General features: G+C 40.5%; 1 protein-coding gene across 5 annotated transcripts in view; it reads left to right on the plus strand.

Moving 5' to 3' along the window:
* The window catches only part of KCNG2 (potassium voltage-gated channel modifier subfamily G member 2), a 46,572-nt gene that overhangs the window by 17,198 nt on the left and 11,628 nt on the right, over positions 1–17,746 (plus strand). Inside the window, exon 1 of one of the 5 annotated variants that reach the window (XM_081919460.1) lies at positions 5,584–5,716. The exons of the other annotated variants lie outside the window; for them this stretch is intronic. The gene's annotated coding sequence lies outside the window, so the exon portion shown is untranslated. Of the gene's footprint in view, positions 1–5,583; positions 5,717–17,746 lie in introns of those variants that run through there. 5 annotated transcript variants of the gene reach the window in all.

Genomic DNA, 17,746 nt, shown 5'->3' on the forward strand with positions numbered 1-17,746 from the left:
TTAAGGGTACTGAAAGCTGTTGGGAGACACTTAACAAACTACAGTTCCCAGGTTTGTATTGGGGAAACTGTAGCATAAGTGGTATAAGATTCCTTTATATGTACTATTTGGATGTGACAGCAATGTGGGTAATGTTTCACATTTTGTATATAAAGGCCATTCAGTCCACTGAACATTTCTTCAGGACAGATGCGGGAGAGCTGTAGTCTTGATTTCCTCCATATGTCAAAAGTTTCTTGTCTCAGAAGAGCAAGCAGGCTTGATATGGAGCTGAGTTTTGGCCTAGTTCTTTCACTGATGTGCAAAACCATAACATCTGAGCAATGGGACTAAGAAGAGACACATTCAGCCCCAGCCTGTGAACTGAAATTCAGAAGAAAAGGTTTTAAGAAAGCGCCAACAGCTTCTTTACTTAACAGTTGCATGTATTTCAGTTTTCAAACTCTTAAGGTATGCTTTACCAATAAACAGCATCTGTTGCAATATTCTTTAAACAATAAAGGAAAGAGTATAATGAGTTCCTTTTTTAAAAAAACATGGCTAGTTGCTTTTGGTTGTTTATAAATAAACTGCATAGATGGCAAACTTTGCAAGTTTGCATCTATGTAACAAGGGATATAAATTTAAAACTGCTAATACTGTATTTATAAAATTCTTTATAAAACTTGGGCCCTGTAGGATTGTTGCTATGCATTAATCTGCCACAAAGTTTTTATAAGGACTTCTGTATTACAAAGAATTCTAAAGTAAATCAATTCCTGACAGATGCTGAAGTATTGTGTACTCTCCTCTAATGCTGGATTGAGCAGATGAGACCAATAGTGGGTCTAACGGCTGCAGACGGAAAAGAGGGACAGATGTCAACCTGGGAAGAAGTAAAACTCTGATCCTAAACCTCTGCTGCTTATACCCATGCATGAGAAAGGCTTCAGGGATAAACCCCGAGGAAAAATCCATAATTTGTGAATAAATCATGGAAAAAATGAAAGATTGGGCCAGTGTGGAGGTTCTTAAATAGTAACTACCAAATATGCTGTTCAGAAGAGTGACTATTGTTTCCTTTCAGACTTGTTCTATGTCAGATTTCTTGCAATGTGCTGAAGCTTGTGTTTATATTATATTCTCTTCATAAAATGGTCTACTGTTAACATAATCATGAATAGTTAATAGGTTTCCATTGTCATTTTGGCAAAATCATGAGAATGCTAGAAGTTTCTAGATATTTCCCAAGTGAGCAAGAACAAACTGGGCCAAGTTAACTCTCTCTTAGCTTTATCTTATCTTTCTTGTGAAGGCAACGAGGATGGGCAGGGATCCATCTATGTGTGCCGTCTAGTGTCCTTTGGAGCAATGGCTAATAAAGCCATTTTTACAAAATGGGCTCAATAAGGCATTTTTAAAGTGTAGTTTTAAATGCCTTATTGAGTCTACCTTCCATTAGTAGTATGGCTTTCCTAGATTACTGTACAATAACAGGATGATGTATGGTGTAGAAGGCACACACTCAAAGATGGCTCTCAGACAGGAGTTTTTGTCCTAGGCCTTGATAACACACACACACACACAGAGAGAGAGAGAGAGAGAGAGAGAGAGAGAGAGAGAGAGAGAGAGAGAGAGAGAGAGTGTGTTTTATATGTAATTCATATAGGAAGGAATTTGGGTGGGTTTTTTTGTTTTGTTAACATGAGGAAGCATTAAAAAATGCCCAACCTCCTGCTGTCCACTCTGATATCACACCTTTGTTACCTTGTTCTGCTGATAGTGTAGCTTATAAGTCCTTATGGATCTTGTACTGAATAGTTAGTTGGAATATATATATAGAGAGTGCTATAGTTCTCTTATAATGGCAATGGTGCCCACCTGCATCCCGGTGAGTTCTGGCTGGAAAAAAAGCCCTGGAAATTAACCAAAGTACCTGTGAACCTACTGCAAGGTGAACAAGAAGATCTGGATTGTTGAATCAATTCTGTATTTCCTTGGTTTATATTGTTTAGCAATCATAGTTAGATCTCAGTTTCCTATCAGTTATCCATGCTGGCTTAATTATCTTGTTAAAAATTATTTGTTGATACAACTGATGGACTCAGATGCTTCGAGAGGGCTCCAAATCAAAAATAGACATGATAGACTAATTTGCTGTATATAAAGTTTCTTAAACAGACGTTTTAAACTTAGAAAACTTTATCACTGAGCAGTGAGGTACTATATGGCTTGTATATTATGGGAAGGCCAGCTGCGTGGTTCAATTTTGTGAAATTATGCCCCTAGGTATATCTTTGCAACCCCACTCAAAAAATGATTGTACAAGCCTTGTGAAGGATGTATATGGAGAATAGCGAGGCAGCTTTTGACCTGCAGATGGTTATTGCTGCTGATGATTCCAGTTTGACCTTAAGATCCTTCAGGGAATTTGCAAGAGATTAAAGCTGGGAAGAAAAACAAGCTTCTCTTCTTTACAAAATGATTGCCTTTACAAAATGATTTCTTTACAAAATGATTGCTAGAGATCTCCAAGACATACAAACTAAAACAGGATGCTGTTTATATGAAGCTACTTTCCAAAAAGTTATGGCGATCTCTCAAATAAAGCTGCATGCATCCATTGTCTCTCCCCACCTGACCCTGATTTTTTCCCTTTAAAAATTCTGAAAATCGTGTGACCAGTCATCAACAGCCTGAGCGGCTAGCCTACAAGACTGCCAGCTGCCTTGAATGAACATGGAGCAAGTCCTCCTGGGAATAAGAAGGCTTGATGTCATCCTGTCACTACCGGAGAGAATTATGCAGAAAAAAGCACGGCTACCCCCTATGCTTACATAGGGAAAGCTATTCTCCCCCCCCCCCCCATATAGTCTGGCCTTGGGAGAGATGGGATGCTCCTAGGTGGACTTACACTGTGTTCATTCAAGGTTAATGGCAGCAAGGAGTCCTCTGTGCTAGCTGCTCAGGGTATGAGCAGCTATTTTCAAAAGTTTTAGAGAAAAAAATGGGGGCAGAAGAGAGGCAGCAAGGACTAGATTTAATGGGTCTGCCCTTCCTAAGTAGCTGGCTTTACTGATTTTTCCCTTCCCCTTTGTAGCCCCCATGCTCCTTTGAAAATCCCTACCAAACTTTGCAGTTTTTGTGGCTGCAGTGAGAGGGAGTTAGCAGTCTGATATTGGGAATCTTGCATAAGGGGGTACAATATTTTGGGATTACAGTGGTACCTCAGGTTACATACACTTCAGGTTACATACACCTCAGGTTACAGACTCTGCTAACCCAGAAATAGTGCTTCAGGTTAAGAACTTTGCTTCAGGATGAGAACAGAAATCATGCTCCGGCGAAGCGGCAGCAGCAGGAGGCCCCATTAGCAAAAGTGGTGCTTCAGGTTAAGAACAGTTTCAGGTTAAGAACGGACCTCCGGAACAAATTAAGTACTTAACCTGAGGTACCACTGTATTCCCCTTCCCACTGTACCTCTGCATTACACATCTCTGGCCACCGTGTCTGGTAGGTCCTCACATCCTTGCTAAATTGGGGGGCACCCCTTCTCATTCTGCTCAGAATGGGCCCTTAATTTCTTTCCAAGAGTTTTGTCCTGAAAGCTCCGCTCTGTGCATTGGTTTTTGTAGCCATCTATGTTCTGCGTCCAGGACTGTCTTCTCCCACATGAATATACTCAATTTGAAGATCCCTTGAGAAGCTCTTATTTGGGCCGCCCACCCCTATCCCCGATGGTGGAGTTATGGTCCCCGATGGTGGACCTTCTCAACCAAGGCTTTAGGAATTCCTCTTGTGGGGTGAGGGAAATTAGACTGTCTCCAATTTTTTAGTTTTTTGAGGATGTTTGGTGTGACTTGAGTTCAGAGTACAGAGTTCTCTCTGCTTTCGATCAATTCTCTTGACTTAGTGTTTTGTATTTTATTATGTTTTAGTTGTTGCTTTAATACGTGTTTGGTATTTAATGCTAGTGTTAGGAAACCTCTGAAGATACACTGTTCTCCTTGGCCTTGAAATGCTCTTGTTGAGCTGCTGTTGTTTCGTGGTTTACTGCTGGTTTTATCTATTTGTTGTGTTTTATTGTTTGCTTTTATCTGGTAAGCTGCTTTGAGAGGGCTTTTGCCCTAAATATCTTCAATAAATAACTCAAGTAAATAAGCTGCCTTTTAGCTCCAAAAGGGTGGGGGGGTGTCTGTATTTTTGAAAACATTTGTTTACTATTCCACAATAATAATAAAAATGTTATGTGCATGTGTAGGACATAGCTTTATGGCAATGTTGGAGAACCTGTGGCACTACAACTTGCATTATTCCTATCAGCCATGCTGGGATAGGGCTGATGGAAACTGGAATTCATTGATATCTGGAGGGCCACAGATTTATCATAAATCATTACTTCATCAGAAAATCTGAAGATGATGATAGGGGCAGCTTTGCAGATATTTGATAGAAATAAAAAGCAAGGCTAGGAAATGAGAAATGTAATGAAGTAGTTTATGAATAGCAGTGAACTTACGGTTTTGGACAATTTTAACTATAGTGCTTACATAGTATGAAATTAATAATATTAAGTAAGCAACAATTGTCCTTTATCCTTTGAATATGACAGTAGCTTCCTTGCCATCTCATTGTTGTAAGGAATAATTCATTGTAAATGGTTGCATTTTCACTTGTACAGCTAATATATATGAGAGATAAATATATTTAATGGCAAGTTAAGATGGTAAATAATAATACACGCTGGGCCCACATTCAGTTTATATACTTTTTGTTCTCAGGGGCACAAATACGAGAATTAGTAAGACTTTGATGTTAGAAAAGGGGAAATAGTAGCACTGGATCTTAGCAGAGGAAATTTCACAAAATGATAAGCAGTGCTGTTTAAAACAATAAGAATGGCAGTGCAGAGAAAGCACCGGATTTTCTTTTAATCTCCATTTTTTATTTGTAACAACAAAGAGATAGTAGTATCAGAAAATTGGGAATTAATTTTATGCTATTTTAGACCTAAGCTGTATAAAGAAGGCTGATCGTTGAAGAATTGATGCTTTTGAATTATGGTGCTGGAGGAGACTCTTGAGAGTCCCATGGACTGCAAGAAGATCAAACCTATCCATTCTGAAGGAAATCAGCCCTGAGTGCTCACTGGAAGGACAGATCCTGAAGCTGATGTTCCAATACTTTGGCCACCTCATGAGAAGAGAAGACTCCCTGGAAAAGACCCTGATGTTGGGAAAGATTGAGGGCACAAGGAGAAGGGGACGACAGAGGATGAGATGGTTGGACAGTGTTCTCGAAGCTACCAACATGAGTTTGACCAAACTGCGGGAGGCAGTGGAAGACAGGAGTGCCTGGCATGCTCTGGTCCATGGGGTCACGAAGAGTCGGACACGACTAAACAACAATTTCAGCTGCTACTGTTTCACAGTGTCCATTCCTATCTGAAATTCTCAAATAAACTGTATTTCATTAGATTTAATAATAACTGCATGCCTGAATAGAACATATTTCTGCTGTATCTGAGCAACAGGCATGTGTAAAAGTAGAATGAGGTCTAAGTGAATGCCAGCAAAACACACACTTTTTTTTCCTATTCATGGTCCTTCCAACAAGAAAACGTCTGCAACTTACTCAGGATACAGAGAAAGTATCAGTCCCTTGAATGCTCACCCTGCAGCAAAATGTGCTCTCCATTACAGTTTATGTAGAAGTGAATGAGCACTGTGTTAAATGGGTGAGTAATGATTTGACCTAACATGGTGCATGTTTGCCAATGTTACTCTTCTTGGTCAATCATCATACACTAGAGGTATAACCACCTCTTTGTTAAGCATTCTTTTGATATTATTTTTTATCTACTACATTGCTTTTAAAAAATCAATAGTGTATAGTCTGGGGTTTTGTCTAGGATTTAATTTCTGGAGTTTTTGCCTGAAAGACTTCGATTCTTCTAGTATGTCATATTGTGGTGCAGCTGCTGCTGCTGCTGCTGCTGCTGCTGGAAAATTAAGAGTGCTTCAGTTGATTTTCTTAAAAAGTTCTATCCTCCTAATACATTTTAGATCTACCTGTGTCCCAATGGGAGGCATCTGCTATGCAGAAAGCTAGGAGCTTGATTGTAGACACACCATCTTTGCATTCATCTCTCACACTTGAGATAAGATCCTTGGTATTTTCAGTGTCGATTTAGGATTGGAATGGAAGCATGCGGTGTTTTAAGTGGGCCCAATAATGTGAATATCTGTTGAGTAAATAACATGAATGTTCTGTAGGTAGGGACCCCCCCTCCTCCCCCAAAAACCCTATTCCGTAATGTTTTATAGGTATATCTATTTGCATGGGTGGATAAAATATTACTTTCATAAAACTGCATTGTTGTGATGATTCCATTTTCTTTTGAGCCTATGGCTTAGCTAAATTGGAAAGGCCCCTGCCTACCTTTTACAGTATAGAACTAGCTGCTTTCAGATACTGCATTTAGCGGGGGTTTGTTCCGGAACACTTAAAAGCATGGGGGGAAATCAGCTAGGCATGCATACCCTCCAATAGCCTGGGAACCAAAATTAGGAAGATCCTGAGCGAGACCAAAAATCAAGAGGAAAAAATGAGCACATTTCAGTCTGGCACTCTGGCACAAGGCAGCTGACTTGTTCCAGAACGCTGGACTGAAAAATGGGCTTTTTTTCTGGATTGGCATTCAGCTGACATGTTCCAGAGTGCCAGACCAAGGGACATTCCAGAATCCAATTAGAAGCTGGGATTGGCTCCTGTAATTTCAGGATGTCCCACTTAAATCAGGACTTCTGAGCGGTATGGGCAAGGCAATTGTGCTTAATCCTGAATTGTTTTGTAGGCAGATGAAAGATGATATTGGTAAATATTTAATGAAGAGGAAAATTAGTCAAAATCTTAATAGAGATACTGAAAAATGAGTATATGTGATGAGATGATATTATGATGAGGGCTCCTCTGAAGAGTTAAATGGTTTTGATAGTTTTAGGATGGTGACATTGGGTTGCAACTGTTAAGATTGCTGTGATCCTTTGATTGGTGATTAGAAATCACAGGTGTATTTGGGGAGTGTATAAGAAACATTGCTTCACAACCGCCTCCTTATTTTTGAGGCTGAACCTATGCACATTTGTCTTTCAGTCAAGGCCTATATTTTCAGTTGGAACATGCATCCCTTTATTTTGGGTTCCAGTGAGGGATACTTCCGATCTAAGGACTCAGCTAGATTGATAAAGAAAAGTGTTTTATATGCATTGTATATGTGATATAACACTGTGACACCAGATGGTGCTGTGGAGTCCCATCTTTCCCTACCAGATTTCCCTGTATGAGTTTACAATGCATTTAACTGAATCACTTCTTCGTCATGTCTATATCCAGCCCAGGAACCCTTTTAAATTTCTCCAAAAGTATATAGATAAAAGTCTCAGTCCTGCAAGGTCTGATGCTGTGCAATTTTCATGCATTTAAAAGGTATTTGTGTCAGATATCCAAAGTGTCTCAAATTCATATTCTTCTCTAGGGATTGCCAACATGGTACCTATGGGTGTCTGTAGAGGCTTTCTCTTACACCCTTGGTGCCCCCTCTCCCTGCTGAAAATGGAAAGAAGGCTTGTAAGAAGCATTTGATTGTGGCTGACAGAATAGGTTGTGGTGAATGTAGTGTCCATGGGAGTTTATCCAGTTTGGAAATGGGCCCAAAGGTTGGCAACTGATATTCTTCTCTATTGGACATAATGGGAGCCTGCTTGCTTATTTGCTTCTCTATGTTTTACATTTACTGAATAAATAATGATATTTACAAGCCTGCAGCTTGGTTTAGAAAACAGGAATGGAAAAGATAAAATTTAATGCATTTCTCACGCCTAGTGCAGTCATAGTTTTAAGAGGTTACGTGTGCCTCTTAAACTATGTAAAAAGTACATAGGACTGTTAAGATTGAGACCAACATTCTTATAGCCAGTCCTGTGTAGCATTTATGTCTAGCTATTCAGATTTATTTAGAATGGTTAAATGGGTTTTAATTCAAGCTGTTGTGCTTTATTAAATATGGCTTTGTGCATTATGAAATGCAGATTCGTAAGATTTGTGCATTTCCAGGGGGAAATAACCCTACCGTCCACCTCTTCTGTAACCTGGTGGAATGGCTGCTGCTAGGTGACGGTTTAGCGAGAGGTAGAGTCAAAGGTTTGACCAAACTGCGGGAGGCAGTGGAGGACAGAGGTGCCTGGCGTTCTCTGGTCCATGGGGTCACGAAGAGTCGGACACGACTAAACGACTAAACAACAACAAAGAGTCAAAGGTCGTTAGTGTCTCAGCAGAGCCAGTGGAATTGTCCTGCTTCTTAGCTCTTCCTCTGCGGCAGCCGTCTTTGAGAGGTGGGCTTGGGAAGGAGAGTATATCACCTATTAGACAAATGGCAACCGCAAGAATGCTGGTTGGTTATAATTTGTAAAATATCTTAGTAGAGTTATGGTTCGGTCCCTGGAGTTTCACAATTGACTTCAATATAGGATGTAGGCTTTAATTGTTATGGCTCAATCATGAATATATTTTACTAGGAAATAAGCTCTGCTGATTTCCTATCCAACATCATATTCTTCATGTATATCATCTTTCCTCACTGCTGCATGCTTCCTAGAATTTTTCATGAGATTACTTGCCTGTTGTTTCCCTTCCCACTAGTAGTGACAGCTTCTGTAAGTACACTGCTAACCACTAAATGATCTTGGCTTATTATAATATGTCAGACTTCCAGTTTGCATTCTTTGGTTGACCACCAGAGGTTTAGCAGAATGCTCTTTCTTCCCACTCCCTTTTGAAATAATTGTAAGCTTATCCACTTTTATCCACTATTTTCCTCGCGCTTTGGTTCCCTCGTAGATCTTGCAGCTATCATTTACCACCACAAAAATGCCCCCATAAGGACTACACAGAGCTAGCAATTTACTGTAGGAGTTTCATGAATCATAAAATACGAGAAGGCATTCACATCTCTCCCTGTTGTTTTTTTTAAAGGAAGTCATTTCAGCTTTTACAATGTCAGCTAGCTTCATAATGTGCACTGCTAACTATATAGAATCAGCACACAGGGCTCTAAGTACTTTTCTGGTGTTTTTAGTGAAAGATTAGGGTGCCCAACATTTAACTGCTTTTGTTCCTTCTGTCCTTGCATATGGAAAGTTCATTAACACCATAAAGGTGACTTAGATTTTAGGTTAAGCTACTAGAGCTGACACATATGAGGCAATCCGAATCAAAAAAAATCAGCCTATACATCAGTAAGATAAAATTTACAATTAAAATTATTCATTATTAAAAATGGGATTAAAAGTCTGTCATAATTTACGTCCCTTAGGCAAAAGCCGCAAGTTTTCTGCAGGTGCTGTTTAGGTTTTTAGATAACTAGGGTTGGGGAAATGTTTTGATTCGGTTCACATATAAAGGTGAACCTACCTAATTCACACTTTCTAAAACATAGCCATCCTTCAACATTCATGCTTCTCTGAATTTTGCAATGCACTTCTCCTGCCAAAGAATGAACCTGCTGAGTTAAGCCAATGGCCCATCTAGTCCAGCATCCTGTTTTTACAGTGGCCAATCAGATGCCTGCTTGGAAGCCTGCAAGCAGGACATGAGCACAACAGTACTCTGAAGACTTGCAATTCCCAGAAACTGATATTCAGAGGCATAATGCTTCTGACAGTGGAGGTAGAACATAGCCACTGTGGCTAGTAACTGTAGGTAGCCTTGTCCTCCATGAATTTGCCTATTTCTCTTTTAAAAACATCCAGGTTGGTGGCCATCACTGCCATTTTGTGAGAGCGAATTCCATAGAAGAAGAAGAAGAAGAAGAGGAGTTTGGATTTGATATCCCGTTTTATCACTACCCTAAGGAGTCTCTTCTCATTATAGGATGTTCTTCTCATTATAGGGGATTGGAATGCTAAAGTAGGGAGTCAAGAGATAAAAGGAACAACTGGCAAGTTTGGCCTTGGAATTCAAAACGAAGCAGGGCAAAGGCTAATAGAGTTCTGCCAAGAGAAAAAGCTGGTCATCACAAACACTTTTTTTTACAACAACACAAGAGACGACTCTACACATGGACAACACCAGATGGGCAGCATCAAAATCAGATTGATTATATTCTCTGCAGCCAAAGATGGAGAAGCTCTATACAGTCAGCAAAAACAAGACCTGGAGCTGACTGTGGCTCAGATCATCAGCTTCTTATAGCAAAATTCAAGCTTAAACTGAAGAAAGTAGGAAAAACCACTGGGCCGGTAAGATACAATCTAAGTCAAATCCCTTATGTATACACAGTGGAAGTGAGGGACAGGTTTAAGGATTTAGATTTGGTGGACAGAGTGTCTGAAGAACTATGGATGGAGGCTCGTAACATTATACAGGAGGCAGCAACTAAAACCATCCCAATGAAAAGGAAATGCAAGAAAGCAAAGTGGCTGTCCAACGAGGCCTTACAAATAGCAGGGGAGAGAAGGCAAGCAAAATGCGAGGGAGATAGTGAAAGATACAGGAAATTGAATGCAGATTTCCAAAAAATAGCAAGGATAGACAAGAAGGCCTTCTTAAACGAGCAATGCAAAGAAATAGAGGAAAACAATAGAATGGGAAAAACCAGAGATCTGTTCAAGAAAATTGGAGATATGAAAGGAACATTTCGTACAAAGATTTCCATAATAAAGGACAAAAGTGGAAAGGACCTAACAGAAGCAGAAGACATCAAGAAGAGGTGGCAAGAATACACAGAGGAACTATACCAGAAAGAAATGGATGTCTCGTATACCCCAGGTAGTGTGGTTGCTGACCTTGAGCCAGACATCCTGGAGAGTGAAGTCAAATGGGCCTTAGAAAGCACTGCTAATAACAAGGCCAGTGGAAGTGATGGTATTCCAGCTGAACTATTTAAAATTTTAAAAGATGATGCTGTTAAAGTGCTACACTCAATATGCCAGCAAATTTGGAAAACTCAGCAGTGGCCAGAGGATTGGAGAAGATCAGTCTACATCCCAATCCCAAAGAAGGGAAGTGCCAAAGAATGCTCCAACTACCGCACAATTGCACAAATTTCACATGCTAGCCAGGTTATGCTTAAAATTCTACAAGGCAGGCTTAAGCAGTATGTGGACCGAGAACTCCCAGAAGTGCAAGCTGGATTTCGAAGGGGCAGAGGAACCAGAGACCAAATTGCAAACATGCACTGGATTATGGAGAAAGCTAGAGAGTTCCAGAAAGACATCTACTTCTGCTTCATTGACTATGCAAAAGCCTTTGGCTGTGTCGACCACAGCAAACTATGGCAAGTTCTTAAAGAAATGGGAGTGCCTGATCACCTCATCTGTCTCCTGAGAAATCTCTATGTAGGACAAGAAGCTACAGTTAGAACTGGATATGGAACAACTGATTGGTTCAAAATTGGGAAAGGAGTACGGCAAGGCTGTATATTGTCTCCCTGCTTATTTAACTTATATGCAGAATTCATCATGCGAAAGGCTGGGCTGGATGAATCCCAAGCTGGGATTAAGATTGCCGGAAGAAATACCAACAACCTCATGTATGCAGATGACACAACCTTGATGGCAGAAAGTGAGGAGGAATTAAAGAACCTTTTAATGAGGTTGAAAGACCAGAGCGCAAAATATGGTCTGAAGCTCAACATCAAAAAAAACGAAGATCATGGCCACTGGGCCCATCACCTCCTGGCAAATAGAAGGGGAAGAAATGGAGGCAGTGAGAGATTTTACTTTCTTGGGCTCCATGATCACTGCAGATGGTGACAGCAGTCACAAAATTAAAAGACGCCTGCTCCTTGGGAGAAAGGCGATGGCAAACCTAGACAACATCTTAAAAAGCAGAGACATCACCTTGCCAACAAAGGTCCGTATAGTAAAAGCCATGGTTTTCCCAGTAGTGATGTATGGTAGTGAGAGCTGGACCATAAAGAAGGCCGAAGAATTGACGCTTTTGAACTGTGGTGCTGGAGGAGACTCTTGAGAGTCCCATGGACTGCAAGAAGATCAAACGTATCCATTCTTAAGGAAATCAGCCCTGAGTGCTCACTGGAAGGACAGATCATGAAGCTGAGATTCCAATACTTTGGCCACCTCATGAGAAGAGAAGACTCCCTGGAAAAGCCCCTGATGTTGGGAAAGATTGAGGGCACAAGAAGAAGGGAACGACAGAGGACAAGATGGTTAGACAGCGTTCTCGAAGCTACAAACATGAGTCTGACCAAACTGCGGGAGGCAGTGGAAGATAGGAGTGCCTGGCGTGCTTTGGTCCATGGGGTCACGAAGAGTCGGACACGACTAAACGACTAAACAACAAGGAGTCTCAAAGCGGTTAACAATCTCCTTTCCCTTCCTCCCCCACAACAAACACTCTGTGAGGTGAGTGAGGCTGAGAGACTTCAGAGAAGTGTGACTGGCCCAAGGTCACCCAGCAGCTGCATGTGGAGGAGTGGAGACGCAATCCTGGTTCACCAGATTACAAGTCTACCTTTCCTAACCGCTGCACCACAATGGCAGTCTCAATTACAAAACAAATAGTTTAGCTATGCCCTGCATGAATAAATACTTCCTTTAATTCATCCTGAATATTGCAGAATTAAACTTCATTGGATGTCCGCAAGTTCTGGTATTATGAATTTTCTCTATCCGCTTTCTCCATGCCATGCGAATTTGTTACCAAGGGAGCCAGGATCTCTTTACACCTTGGGCACACCAATGAACTTCTGCCCACCAAGGAGATAGCTGTATATGTGACGGACAGTGCTAAATACTGGGGTAGGGTGGGGTGGAAACCTGCACCTCTGTTGGCAACCTGCTCAATTGTTTTTGTAGTTTAAGTTACTTTATGGACAGCCTAGGCTTTCTTTAGATAAAGGAAAGGAGGGGCAAAAACGTGTACAAAAATGCACATACTATGCTAAAGTGTGCATAAAAATGCATAGTGAAAATAGATTTAAAATGCATTATATTAAGGGAAATTGCTTTGAAAAAATATGTGCATTAGGTAAAATTGAACACAGAAAGGATATATTAGGAGTAATTCACCCTAAAGTGCTGATGAATTTTCATGAGAACTTTAAAAAAAACACCACAAAATGCATACTGATGTGCACATTTGGAAGAACTGATCTTCAGATTGGAAAAATGAGAAACAAGAATTGACCAATTTATCCACCCCTAGTTCCAACTCAAGAGCTCATATCTGATGCTTATCAGGAGTATGAAGTAGGAGCTTTCTGAGTTTTCCTTTCCAAAAAGGGGAAAGTGGTGATGTAGCCAGTAAAAGCATGGTGGGGCACTGCCACTCACTTTACCTCTAGCCAGTAGCATCACTGCTTCTTCTCAGGAGACAGAGAACCCTTGCATAATTGGTGGTCCCACTGTAAATAGGATTGTGCATGCAGCCTAATTTGCCTGCAGGCTGTTTCAGGTTCATGAGAGCCTGTCTTGCTGCTGGGGTCAGATGAACACATTTATGTTGTGTTCTAAAACCTTTCTCAAAAAATTGATTGGATGGGGCAATCTATATTTCTCCCATCTACAGACATTTGATTCAGACAACACACTAGATGTATGTGCATGCATGGAAGGAGAAGAACTGTCTCTAAGAACAGATGAGAGTTTTTGAGTTTGTGTACTTAGATTTTCCGGGTCATGGTTGCTGAATGGATGTGTGTGTGCCTTTGGTACAGATTCTTCTGAATGCATCTCTTTTTTATATCATGAACTAGGTCTCACATTATGGTACAGCATATCTCTTAGTAACATCTGTTCAAAAGAAGGTGCTTGGCTGGTTTTTTTGTTTGAAGGAATTGAAAGCGCAGATTATTTTCCCCCAATTGTAATAGGATTTTCAAACATGACACCATTGATGGGGTGAGAGGAATAAAAACCTTGGCAAGCATGAAGTGGGGCATTTTGAACTGACACAGAGTGATTTCAATATGTGTAGCAGAACAATATATGCTTTTTGAGAAACAACATATCCTTTGCAGCTGAAAATAAATGCACAGAAACAAAAGCCTGTCACTCACAGAGATTTTTACAAAAAAAAAAGGCCTCTATAACAGGTTCAGTTTGTTATTTCTAAAGAAGAAATTATGATGTTTTCTTCCATCCTATTGCATTCCAAGTTGGAAGTGGAAGGCAATTTGACATATTTCCAAACAGATGAATGCTCTTTGTATAGAGGGCATGCCCCTTTAGTAATGAAGCCTTGAAAATTATACTTGAAATGTGAATAACCAGCTTGTGTTTTGTGAAAAATCCCTGATTATTCCTTGAACCAGAAGATTTGTTTCTAAACTCATCAGTTACAAGGTAACCTTCCTATTTCAAGGGTCCCTGGAGAATATGACATGCTGACGACTTATGCCCTGATGTTGCTAGAATGAAGTTCTACCGCCATTTGCAACAATGAGGTATTTGCCTAGCTATGTCTGCCTGAAGCATGTTCTTTTGGCCTTTGACCTGTTGAGTTCTTCAGAAACACAGCCATGACCTCTTCTCACTTGTTACAACCACAAATTATTAATTAGCCTCTGGTTCCAACTCCAGCAACTGTTGCAGGGCAGTTGAAATGTGGCCTTTTGGAAAGGGATTACACTGGACATAGCAGTGGCACAAAGCTCTTAGAATGACTGCTGTAAAACCACTCTACAAACTCACATTCACAGACTTTCCTTTCCTCCTCCTCCTCTTCTTCTTCACATTTTTCTAATGTGGCATCTTCTTCGAAGTAGTTCATGCCTACAAGACTCACTCTTAGGCAGTTGTTTAGTGGGTGAGCATGTGGAGATGTTTACTATGGTTGGTGACTTCTCAGAGGCCGTGATATTGCACTTCTAACAAATAAAGCAAGTGAGGCTTTTCGTGGCGTATTGATAAACTTAATGGAAAAGCTTCACCTGCTTAATTTGTGTATGCCACACTATATAGTAAAAGGTAGAAGATGGTTGTTAAAAAGGTGGCGACCCTAGTCTGCATCTCAGACACACTGAGATCACAGCTGTCAGCCGTCAAGTGTCAACCAGTCCTGGGGTTTCCATGTTGTTAATATGGCCCAATTATATTGGCCCAATACAGATGACAACTCACTAAGCAGTAAGGTTTTCCCTGAGAGAAGTCAAAAAGTGGAGACTTGCTCTAATCCATAATAAAATAATTTAATGCCCTAATGCTCAGATTACTAGATAGAGATTTGCTGTAGGAATACCTCTAAAGTTATTTTTCTTGTATGTGGTGCATGATAGAATTATTGTATGGTAGTATTTGGTGCCGTGATGCAATTGTATCTTGGGGAGCAGTGCCAGAAAATAAAATAAGTCCTGCTAGCATAGATCTGGGCATGTTATTAGTACAGGTATCTCTACTTGTAATCCATTTCATTTGCAGCATCCTATATGATACACCTAGAAGCTTTTGCATTTTAAGTTAGTGATGCAACTTCAGTACTACCCAAGGTTCGTCCTTAAATCACCATACTTTTCTGTCTATAGGACCCCCCCATGGATAAGACGCCCCCTAATTTTTGGGACTCAATATTAAGAAAATGGGGGGCGGGGGGAGATTGTCCAGAATGGGAGAAATGCCGAAAAAAGCTCACCCAAATTCCAAACACTTGCAATCGAACACAACGCAGAAGCCTCCTATCATATTTCCGATCGACACCGGCAGCTGCCAATCACACACCCACACAGAGCCCAATCACCAGCAGCCATTGTCACAGCAGTGACCAATTGCCAGCGGACATTGTCGCAGCAGTGCCCAATCACAAGTGGACATTGTCGCAGCAACGCCCAATCACAAACAGACATTTTCACAGCAATAACACCAGTGACAATCTACTACTCAAGACAGAAATCATTTCCCTCTGCACTACCCATGTTTAAGACTACCTCAATTTTTAAGCGTTGTTTTAAGGTAAAAAAAATCGTCTTATAGACGGAAAAGTACGGTAGCTTCTGTGATGTTTCGCTACTGCTAGGGCATGAATCAATCAATGTTATGACAGTGTGATATAGAAATTGCTTATTGTGAGTAATGATGTTTCCTAGCTGATGCTGTTATATGACACTGATCACTGCAGGCTACCATATACTCTGAATGAACTCTCCTATTTCTCTGGAGAGAACTCCTCACATTCTGGTTTTTATGTATGTTTCATGTTTGTGGCTTTAAATCACAACAAAATAAACTGTGTTTTGAAATGCATTCTGTTCCATGGGACTCTTGCTCATAAGCTTGAACAGGCTTACGGTATATTGTATTCTGATGTTAGAGAAAGAATTGTATTTGTATGTTAACCTGCAATTGATGTATCTACTTTCAAGCTTGTTTTAGGTTAGTGTCATATTAAAATGGCTCTTATTCACAGACATTTGCCTTGATCTACCAAAAGAGATTTGTATGTGGATGCAGGCTTCCATGTATGTGGCTGATAAATATAGCTATGCATTAGTATTCATATTGCAAAGTTCCTCTGAGCCCAACTGAACTGTTTGGATGCTCCTTTTGATCTAGATTAAGGGGAAGTAACATGAAGAAGTTAACTTCAAGGTACAATCAACATGTTAGGTAAAGGTAAAGGGACCCCTGACCATTAGGTCCAGTCATGACCGACTCTGGGATTGCGGCACTCATCTCACTTTATTGGTCGAGGGAGCCGGTGTACAACTTCCAGGTCATGTGGCCAGCATAACTAAGCCACTTCTGGCAAACTAGAGCAACGCACAGAAACGCCATTTACCTTCCCGCCGGAGCGGTACCTATTTATCTACTTGTACTTTGACGTGCTTTCGAACTGCTAGGTTGGCAGGAGCAGGGACCAAGCAATGGAAGCTCACCCCATCGTGGGGATTCGAACCACCGACCTTCTGATCAGCAAGTCCTAGGCTCTCTGGTTTAACTGGTCAATTATCTGTTAGCAATGCAATGGATTATTATTTTTTTTTTCAGATATAGGTACTCCAAGACTGAAACTTGTTTGGTAGGAAGAAAAAGGGCCAGAGTTCCATGAGAGTCCCCATCTTCTCTGGCTATCCCTGGCTAAAGGCAAATAGCAGTTCCTGTATTTTAGAACCAATGCGGTACCCTCCAGATGGATTTGAACTGCAACTTCCATCTTCCCTGACCACTGGCTACATTAGTCAGAGATTATGGGAGTTGTAAACTAACATCTGGAGGACTCTACCTTGGCTACCCCTGCCTTGAGGGTTGGGGCCATAGGTCAGTGGATGTAATTTTGCTTCACACCTTTATATTTTGAGTCATATTTGGCAGCAGGAAACATTCCATTCATAACAGCAACAAGTGCTTCAGCAACTTTTTAGCGTTTCCTCCATGCCTGTGTTTTTAAAATATTGGGAATTAAATTATCAAGTGCCTGAGGTTGTCGAGTGAAGATGTAAAACAGCTGTAGATCTAATGCATTTTTGTCATTAAGTTTATATACACAAATGAAAGACTATAATCGTCACTGTTTGTGGAATGGAAGTAGCAAGCCAGACATACCTGTAAAGTAAAATATACACACATCAGCATTCATGCCAAAACAAGATTGTTTACCATATTCTTTTAGGTGTTTAGATACATGAACACTTGTTCTAAGTATGCTGAAATGGAAAAAAGAAATCATGTTCTGGTCTTCTCAACTCTTGAGATACAATGCAAGGAATACATTGGAAAGATGGCACCCACATATTTAGCTCTGAATATTTTAT

This window comes from Podarcis melisellensis (assembly GCF_964234715.1).
Source record: "Podarcis melisellensis genome assembly, chromosome: 7".
Taxonomy (NCBI): Eukaryota; Metazoa; Chordata; class Lepidosauria; order Squamata; family Lacertidae; genus Podarcis; species Podarcis melisellensis.